This window comes from Nerophis lumbriciformis, linkage group LG09 (assembly GCF_033978685.3).
Source record: "Nerophis lumbriciformis linkage group LG09, RoL_Nlum_v2.1, whole genome shotgun sequence".
NCBI lineage: Eukaryota > Metazoa > Chordata > Actinopteri > Syngnathiformes > Syngnathidae > Nerophis > Nerophis lumbriciformis.
In genome coordinates this window covers 9,127,835-9,138,594 of record NC_084556.2, presented here as the reverse complement: position 1 = coordinate 9,138,594, position 10,760 = coordinate 9,127,835, and positions in this window count along the sequence as shown.

Here is a 10,760-nt window from a genome sequence, read left to right as displayed (position 1 = left end):
TAGTCATGGCTCTTTTCAAAATTCCACAAACTGTCGCTTTTCCCGGAACTCCCACTTTCTCAGAGCACTATTTTGACTACTTCGGCATTTTTAAGCCCATTTCAACCTTTCCACAATCAAAACATTGCGCTTATTCAGGACATTCAAGCTATCTATATTTTATGTCCAAATAATTTTACGGTTTGCCTATATTTACCACTTTTCCGTAAAACGTATGTTAAAAATAGGAAAACAAGTTTTCCGACCTTCAAATCCTTCGACCAATTCAAACCATTCAAAAGTCAAATTGCTCGATGCTAATATTAATTGCTAGCATGCAAATGTTAGCATGCTAGCTTTTTGGCAAATTTTTTAGGTAAATATCTCAGAGTCAAATATGTAGTTACTAGAAGCATGCTAACATTAGCATGCTAGCTTTTTGGCAAATGTTTTAGGTAAATATCTCAGAGTCAAATATGTAGTTACTTGAAGCATGCTAACATTAGCATGCTAGCTTTTTTGCTCACTTTACAGGTATTTCAGGTAATCACTTATGTTTTTACATTATAATGTAAAAACATGTATTATATGCCTGTGTGTGTGTGCGTGTGTGTGTGTGTGTGTGTGTGTGTGTGTGTGTGTGTGTGTGTGTGTGTGTGTGTGTGTGTGTGTGTGTACAAAATAGTGAAACACTTTAATAATTACTTTGTAAATATTGGAACTAACCTAGAGCAAAGGATTCCAGTTAAAGACTGGAATGACTCTAGATAGAAATCCCAACTCTATTTTCCTCGTTAATGTGACAAAAAAGGAAATAATCAAAATTGTAAAGAAATGCAGATCCAAGACTTCAACTGATTGTCACAGAATTGATATGAAATCGATAAAAAGAAGTTATTGAAGACATTTCAGAGCCTTCAACGTATATTACCAATCTGTCATTTCAAACTGGAAAATTCCAAAACAAAAGGAAAATAGCAAGAGTAGTACCAATGTATAAGACTGGAGACAAACACCAATTCACAAACTATAGACCTGTTTACTTACTGCCACCGTTTTCTAAAATCATTAAAAAAATATTCAAAAACAGAGTGGACAAATTGATAAATAAAAGTGGGAACACTCACAACCAATACGGATACAGAGCTAACATTTCAACATCAATGCCATTAATGGAAATAACAGAGGAAATGACCAAGGCATTTGACTCAAATAATCATAATATCTTAAATAACAAAATTGAAAGGCCTAGTCTTAAACTGGATAAGAAGGAACAGGAAGCAATACGTGAAGCTAGGTGAAAATATGTCAACAGAGGTAGAGATATCTTGCGGTGTACCCCAGGGATCAACACTGGGACCAAAATTGTTCAGTCTTTATATGAACGACATTTGTAAAGTTACAAAGGACTTAAAAATAGTATTATTTGGAGACGACACGGCTGCTTTTTGTTCAGAAAAAAACACACAGAAGCTAATACAAATAATAACAGAAGAAATTAACAAATTCAAAAGATGGTTTGACAAAAAAAGACTATCTTTGAATATCAGCAAAACTAAAATAATGCTATTCGGTAACAGCAGAAGAAAAAATCAAACACAAATACAAAGAGATGCAGTAGATATTTTGGAAGTATAATAATAGATGATAAAATGAACTGGAAATCTCATATACAAATATACAACATAAGGTGGCAATAAATATTTCAATAATAAACAAAGACAAATATGTGCTAGACCAAAAATCCCTCCATATTGAGGATATTGAGACTGATTTGGTGGATTTAAAGATTCCTTTTTCATTCATAAATTAAATTATAAATGGGTATTTGGTGGGTAGATTTTGAAATGTATCGTATTGTACTGTATTTTGTATATTATATGATGATGTCTATTTTAACTGTCCATAAGCTGCGTGCTTCTAGTGATGACCTTTTTGCAGAACGGACTCTGATATTAACAAAACAAACAATAATGAAATACAAAACTATGTCTGTCTGTAAATAAATAAATAAATACAAAATAAAAATAAATACATATAATCTCTACTGCTCGCTAGTGTTACCATATCTGAGTTAATAATAATAATAATAATAATAATAGATTTTATTTGTAAAAAGCACTTTATATTGAGTAAACAATCTCAAAGTGCTACAGTGTATTTAAAAAAATAAATAAATAAAAATGATAATAAAGAAAGAAATACAAATAAAAACTAGAACAGCCAAATAGCTACAGCTAGTATGCACATCTAAAAAAAAGGCTTTTTTAAAAAGGGCTTTTAAGCCTTTTTTAAAAGCATCCACAGTCCGTGGTGCCCTCAGGTGGTCAGGGAGAGCGTTCCACAGACTGGGAGCGGCGGAGCAGAAAACCTGGTCTCCCATTGTTCATAGCTTTGTCCTCGGAGGTTGGAGGAGGTTAGCCTTTCCGGAGTTATTGTGTAGAAATATGGGGAAATAACTACAAAATTACACTTCATTCTCTATAGGTGTTACAAATAAGATCAGTCAGAATAATACATAATGTTGGATATAAAGAACATAAAACACTTTATGAAATCCAGAATGTTGAAATTAAACGATTTGGTGCATTTGCAAACAGCTAAAATGATGTACAAAGCAAACTATAACTTGCTACCCAAGAATGTACAACAGTTCTTCTCAACTAGAGAGGACAAATATAACCTTAAAGGAAAATCTAACTTAAAACATTTGTATGCACGCACAACATTTAAGACCTTTAACATATCAGTATGTGGAATTAAATGATGGAATGGGTTAAGTAAAGAAATCAAAACATTTACTGATATGATCCAGTTTAAGAGGCTGTTCCAACTACAAGTGTTCACAGAGTACAGAGAAGAAGAATTAAATGTCATGGATTTATTGAACATGAAATATTATCCATCTCATCAAGTGAGTCATAACTGATTTAACTACTTATGAGAAGAACTGATGTATTTAGAACACATTAAATTGAGTACACATTTAGAACAGGAAGTATGTGTTAGTGATTGCTATGAAGAGAAAATGGGGAGGATTAATTAAGCCTTGCTTCTTCCTACTCCTTTTTGGACATGTTGTAAAGAAAATATGTAAAATTTGTGATCTATCATGTTGATACTGTATACATGTTCGAAATCAATTTCAACCAACCAACCAACATGTTTTGTTACTTGACTCTGTCTTGCTAGCATGCTAATGTTAACATGCTAACTTTTGATATAGTTTTACAGGTGAAACACCTTGGAGTCAAATATGTTACTACTTCATGCAGGCTAACTGTTAGCATATTACTTTGCTAACATTTTTGAGTAATTTTTCAGATATATTTGCCTTTAGAGTCAAATATTTTGTTATTTTACGCATGCTAACTATTAGCATACTAATGTTAGCTTTTTTTTTTGTGCTCGTTTTACAGGTATTCAGTAGGAAATGGTTCGTGGTGTGAATCTTTGGGCACCTAAAGATTCGATCCAATTCCTGGAGCGGTGATTCGATTCAGAATCGATTCTAAATTCAACACGATTGTTATTTGATATAATAATTACAATGAAACTAAAAAAAAAAAAAACAGGTTACAGGTTAGAAAAGCTCCCTTTTGTTGCGTGGGAATGGCCTAAAACAGGGGTACCCAAAATTGGGTTAAAAACAATTTGGCCGGGGGCCGGGCTGTGTCTATATGTATGTATATATATATATATATATATATATATATATATATATATATATATATATATATATATATATATATATATAATGTATTTATAAATCTGGATGTATATGCAAAAGTGCAATATATTTATCTGTACAGTAATCTACAGATTATCTACAAATCTTAAGGAAGAGAGTAAATGGTAAATAGCCAGAGGTAATGGGTGGTATAAATGGGTGTGGTACACAGCCCAAGAAATTACAGAAGATGAAAGGATAGTGTACTCTGGGGCACCAACCACTTTAAAACATGTGCCGAAGAGCAATGAAGAAAATGTAATGAACAAAATTCCATTCCTAAGTTTTTCTCATTACAAGTATACTTTATCCAATGTAGATTAATCTATGGCTCACGGAGGGCACGTAATTGAATAAACCCATTCTCGGCCCTTTTTTATTCTGCACTACCATGAGCTAATGCAAGGAAATTTCGTTCTTATCTGTACTGTAGTGTAAAGTTCAAATTTGAATGACAATAAAAAGGAAGTCTAAGTCTAAGTCTATATAGTCGAGGTTTCTGTGGTTTATCCATTATACAGTGCTCAATACCGGGGTAGAGTGGAATATACCTTAGGTCAGGAAAAAACAAAGGCTATATCATCCTTACAAGCCTGTTTTGGTGTTTCGGGGGATAAAATCCACATGCAGAACAGGCTTGTAGGGATGATATAGCCTCTGTGTTTTTTCCTGACCTAACGTGTATATATATATATATATATATATATATATATATATATATATATATATATATATATATATATATATTCCTTGTGTACTAATTGACTGAAATAGTGCGCACTTTGTTATACGTATGACAATATGATTTGCCTGAGCGGCTAGGAGACACCGAGAGTAACAAGCAGTAGAAAATGCATTAGAAAGGACGGATTTAAATATATTATATATTTCTTTTTTAACTTGGGACTTCCCGCGAGCCGGATTTTGGACAGTTTGGGGACCTCTGGCCTAAAACATTACTTCTTAAAAAAAAAAAAAAAATCGATATTTAGAAAATGATTAATCGATTTAGAATCGGGATGAATAAGAATTGCGATTTAGATAGGAATCAATTGAGATTTCCTCTGTTTTTATCAGCAGGTGACAATCACATTCGAGTGCTTAGTTAGTCCATCATCAGGTTTTGCAGAAACGCCGTCTGCAGGCTAACCCAGTGAGCTTAACGTCTGCCATATTGCTGTTAAAAATCCAGTTGGATAGCAACCCAAATCCCCAAAACATTGAATCACTATATAAAAAAAAAAGAGATAGAACAAGAAGAAAAAATCCATCCCCCATTCCTGACCTGTCTTCTCTGGAGACGAGCTTATCTAAATAGAATTGATCTGCCCTACACATCGTTCATCACACGCAGCCACACTTTTAAGCAGAGAGGAGAGGGAAGGAAGATTAGAAGTGTTTGAATTGTCCAATGGAGGGCATGGTACTGGAAATTAATCATGTGCATTCATATATGGCTGATTAATGACTTTATATGAACATGTGTTTGTCACACGCTCCCTTACTGTGCTTTGTTCTTCTTTTTATTGCATTTCCACTCATGCTGAAGGAAGAGGACAGCAACAAGAGCCAAACAGATGACGTGTTCCACAACATTTTCCTTTATTAGATGCAGCAGCTGTGAGTATATCTGCGCCTCGTGTGCGTGTGTGTGTGTGTGTGTGTGTGTTTGTGTGTGTGTGTGTGTGTGTGTTTACGCTCCTTATTGGTTGGCATTATCCCAAATACGGTCCTCTGTGCTTCTAGCCTAATGTTTCTTCTGCACTGTCGGAAATTCAAACTTTAAAAAATGCCATAGTAACAGTAATGTGGCTGCAAAAATTAATTTCTACGATTATTTGGGACTATTTTTTTTTTACCATTAGTTATATAAGCGCTGCAAATAAAACCAAATGTTAAAAAATGTGATACAATTTTTTTATTTAAATGTATTTAAAAAATATACTTTTTTACAAAGTCCCTTGTTTTCATCTAATCTCTTTTAAATGTGAAGCCCAACTAATTCAATAAAATATGTGCTATTGTTTAAATATTATGATAATAGTTCTTATTATTACTAATTGAATGTATGATTTTGAGGTGGCGACTTGTCATGAGTGTACACAGCCTTCCGCCCAAATGCAACTGAGATAGGCTCCAGCACCCCCCGCCACCCCGAAAGGGACAAGCGGTAGAAAATGGATGGATGGATGGAATGTATGATTTATTTTTTAAATGTATCATAATAATAACAATATTAAGAAAAAAAATAAATATATATAATAACAAATACCTGTCATGTCTGTGATCATGTTTTGTTTAGTTATGTTTTACTTGGTTTTTGGACACTTTTTAGTTCTTGTCTTCACTCCCTTTGTCACCATAGTAACCATTAGTTTCACCTGGTTCACATCGTCATGTCACGCACCTGTCTCACGTTTTCACATTTTGAGTCACGCACCTGTTTTCACTAATCATGTCATCACTATTTAAGCCTGTAGTTGCCAGGCAGTCAGCCTGGCGACATATCTCTTGACACACCCCTGACACTCTGTTTCATGTTCATAGTCCATGCTGCCCTTTTCACGTCATCGCAAGAAAGTTTTTGTTGATTAATGCCACAGTTAGTGTCTTTTGTTTTTTTTGTCCATAGTTCTGCCTTTGTGCGAGTTTTTGTTTTTATAGCCAAGTTTTGTACTTCCGCCCTTGTGCGCGCCTTTTGTTTATTCCTTTTTTGAGTATTAAAATTAAATATGTACTTACCTTCACGCCATGTCCGGTCCAAATCATTTGCTCCATGGGAAAACAAACCACACCAAAGTCCAAGTCGTGACAATACCGTATTTTCCGGACCATAGGGCGCACCGGATTATAAGGCGCACTGCCGATGGGCGGGTATATTCAGGTCTATTTTCATAAAAAAGGCGCACCGGATTTTAAGACGCATTAAAGGGGTCATATTACGATTTTTTATTTATTTATTGAAACCACTTCCTTGTGGTCTACATAACATGTAATAGTGGTCAAAATGTTGCATAGATTATGTTTTACAGATCTTCTTCAAGTCGCTTTCTGACAGTCGCTTCAGGATGCGCCGTTTTGTGGGCGGTCTTATTTACGTGGCTCACATTTGACCTTGTCTTCTCCCCGTCATCTTTGTTGTAGCGGTGTAGCGTGCAAGGACGGGAGTGGAAGAAGTGTCAAAAGATGGCGCTAACTGTTTTAATGACATTCAGACTTTACTTAAATCAAAAACGGAGCAGCATCTTCTCATCCGTGGTTCACTAGTGCAACAACAACGCCGGAAATGTGTACCGTGAAAAAACGTCCGACCGGAACGCTCTAATAACTAAAGTTCCGTGGGTGAATTATGTAAACTCACTACACTGGTAGTTTTTGGCGCTTCCATAGCGAGATTTAAGTTAGAACTTTACTCTACTTTGTATTAGAAATGGCAACAGCAGGGGATGAATGTCCCATAACAAGAAGATAGTGAAAAGAAGAAGCTTATCGACTACGGCATCGGCATGGACTACAGTGGCGGGCGTGCGCAAATTTTCAGGACTTATGGCAGATCTCAAATACACATCAGCAGGTACCAGAAGGGAAGAAAAGTTGGTTTTGCATAATGTTGTGAAACAAAACGGCAGATAATATGTTTGCTAATGGGTGCCATTTTGCGGTCCTTATAAACGACCCATAATAATACTTGTATCTCTGACTACGGTAGCCGTAATGGGCAGACAATCCATCAAGCGGTGCGGCTTCAAAGTCATATTAAAACGTTTTGACAGATTTTTCAGTGCCATGTGTAATGTTCTTTACTCTCAATGGAACATTTAAAGTTTAGGTGTTGTTTACTGGCGTCATCTTGCAGTCTACAGTATTTCTTATGTGTGAATACCATCTACTGGTCACACTTATCATTACACCATGTACCAAATAAAATTGCTTCGAGGTCGGTAAGCACAACCAGAATTATTCCGTACATTAGCCGCACCCGGTTATAAGGCATACTGTCGATTTTTAAGAAAATGAAAGGATTTTAAGTGCGCCTTATTGTCCGAAAAATATGATAGTTGTAATCATATGAATTATTGTTGTTGTTACTATTACTACTGCTACTACTACTATAAATAGTAATAATAATAATAACAATGATTATTATCATAAACACTAATACATGTAGTATTTTAACGTTGATACTATTTGTAATTTCTTGTTTATGTCCACAAATCCAATTTAATGTTGATTCAAATATTAAACATATATGTGTAAAACATATAGTAATAATATTATATTGGTAATATGTTACTACAACATATATCATTGATACATTAACAATATAATTTGTCCTTGTCATGTCTGTGTGATCATGTTTTGTTTTAGTCACGTTCGGTTTTGTTTTTGGACTTTTTGTGCACTTTTGTTTTGTTTTGTCACCATAGCAACCATTAGTTTTCACCTGTCACGTCACGCACCTGTTTCACGTTTTGAGTCACGCACCTGCTTTCACTAATCATGTCTATAGTATTTAAGTTCATTGTTTTCAGTTTGTCGTGCTGGCGACATCTCACATTTATGCTCTGTACATTCCTGACACTTGTTTTCATGTCCATCCTTCATGCTGCTACTTTTGTCCAAGCCAAGTAAGTTTTTGTTTATTAATGCTATAGTCTTTTGGTTTCATAGTTTGTTCTCCGCCACTGTGCGCGCTTTTCGTTTGTACTTTTTTTTAATATATTAAATAAATCATGTACTTACATTCCCGTCTCGCCCGAGCCAACTTTCCGTTGCCTTCTAGAAAAACTAAACCCCAGGACCAAGTCATGACATTCCTGGGGCTTTGCCAGGTGTCCGTAGCCTTTTGTGAGTGTTGTATATTAGACACAGGAGGTGAAAATATTTATGTTGTGTTATATTTGTGATAGAGAAAAGGGGTGGTTTTGAATAAACTCGGCTTCTTCCTACTCCCTTTTGTATATGTTGGATTGGGAATTTGTAAACAGGAAATTATTCCAATGTAACTTTGAATGTGTTCGAAATAAACTAAACAAATAATAATATATTTAATACATCAAAATATTTTCAAGTGTGTCAGTACCTGTAGGATTTCCCCACATACATTGTTTTATGTCAATAAATTCATTAAAAAATATATAAAATTTGTATATTAAAAATACTACAATGTCATAATACATTTTACAAAAAAAATGGATGCCGGTGTGGTATTTAAGGGGTTAAGATAGCTGTAGATTTTCACAAAACCCCATGTCCAATAAAATGCAAATAAAATATTACATAATTTGACCCAGATTTATGTATTATTTTAATAATAAAATGGATTAAAATATTGTTGCTGGTGTAAAAATAGCTGTAGATTTTCTCTAAATCCCGTTGTCTTGTTGGCACTTTGCCATGGCTTGCTTCTGGTCGGACAACGGTACAGTAGATCAGCCAACAAGATTATGCCTTTTGCCGCTTGGCTCTTGCAGACTTTTCACTTGGCAGGACCCTCATGAGAGAGGACTCTGTGTCGCTTTTGGCTGCCTGGTCAAAGATGGCTGGGTGGCATCGACTCAGACGGACGGATTGCCCTGCATGGCAGACACGTGATAAACATGCAATGTTGAAACTCATGAAAAATGCATTGGCCTACGCCCTCTATGTTTCCCTCACACAGGTGGGAGGCGCGGGTGTGTGATATAAGGCCGCGTTTACTGTTACGAGTCACGCCGATACGTTGCTTTAGGATCTGCTTGTATTTACATAATTCGTGCTAAGACAGGCTGCCAGGGAGCCAGGCGCAGTATTTTAGGGTCTGCCAAGGCTCACAATCAGCTATGTACTGACTGCTTGCTGATAACACGCTGTCATATTTGGGTCACGGGAACTAGCCAGTAAATTAGAAGCTATGCTGCTGAATTTATAACAGAAACTGTGACTTCTGTGGGGTGCACTGTGGTGGTCAGATTCAATAAAGTAGACACATTTAAGCCTCTCGAAATAACAAACTCCATATTTAGTTGACGTCCACTGCAGTATTTGACCAGCTAACGCTGGCCTGTGCCGCCCAGGAATCGAACCCTGGTCACAAGAATGGGGCGGCATAGCTCGGTTGGTAGAGTGGCCGTGCCAGCAACCTGAGGGTTCCAGGTTCGATTCCCGCTTCCGCCATCCTAGTCACTGCTGTTGTGTCCTTGGGCAAGACACTTTACCCATCTGCTCCCAGTGCCACCCACACTGGTTTAAATGTAACTTAGATATTGGGTTTCACTATGTAAAAGCGCTTTGAGTCACTAGAGAAAAGCGCTATATAAATATAATTCACTTCACTTCACAAGAATGGGAATCTTGTATGGCGTCACATTAGTGCCAAAAATCCGAGCGCATAAAAACTGTTATCGCGCGCTGATTCTCCACTTCATGCGCGTGCGCGACACCCTTTTGTGCGCGCGCGCGGTGCCTTTCTGCGCGCGCACGGTGCCTTTCTGCGCGTGCGCCGTCTCGGTCTGTGCGCTCTCTGTGTACTCCTGGCATCTCTCCTCGCGCTGTCTGTTTCTTTTTGGCACTTTGGCACTATGCTTAGACGGCCCCTCCTTTCTGATTGGCTCTGAGCATTTTTCATATGACCAATCATTCTCCAGTGTAGCAACGTTGTAGCCATCTTACCTCGGACAGCTAGCCTCAATCATTACATAATAATAATAATAATAACTGGGATTTATATAGCGCTTTTCTAAGTACCCAAAGTCGCTTTACATGTAACACCCATCAATCATTCACACCTGGTGGTGGTAAGCTACTTTCATAGCCACAGCTGCCCTGGGGTAGACTGACGGAAGCGTGGCTGCAATTTGCGCCAACGGCCCCTCCGACCACCACCTATCATTCATCATTCAATTCACCGGTGTGAGTGGCACCGGGGGAAAAGGGTGAAGTGTCCCGCCCAAGGACACAACGGCAGGGATTTTTGGATGGTAAGAGGCGGGGAGCGAACCTGCAACCCTCAGGTTTCTGGCATGGTTGCTCTACCCACTACGCCATGCCGCCGGACATGGATGTCAATGGT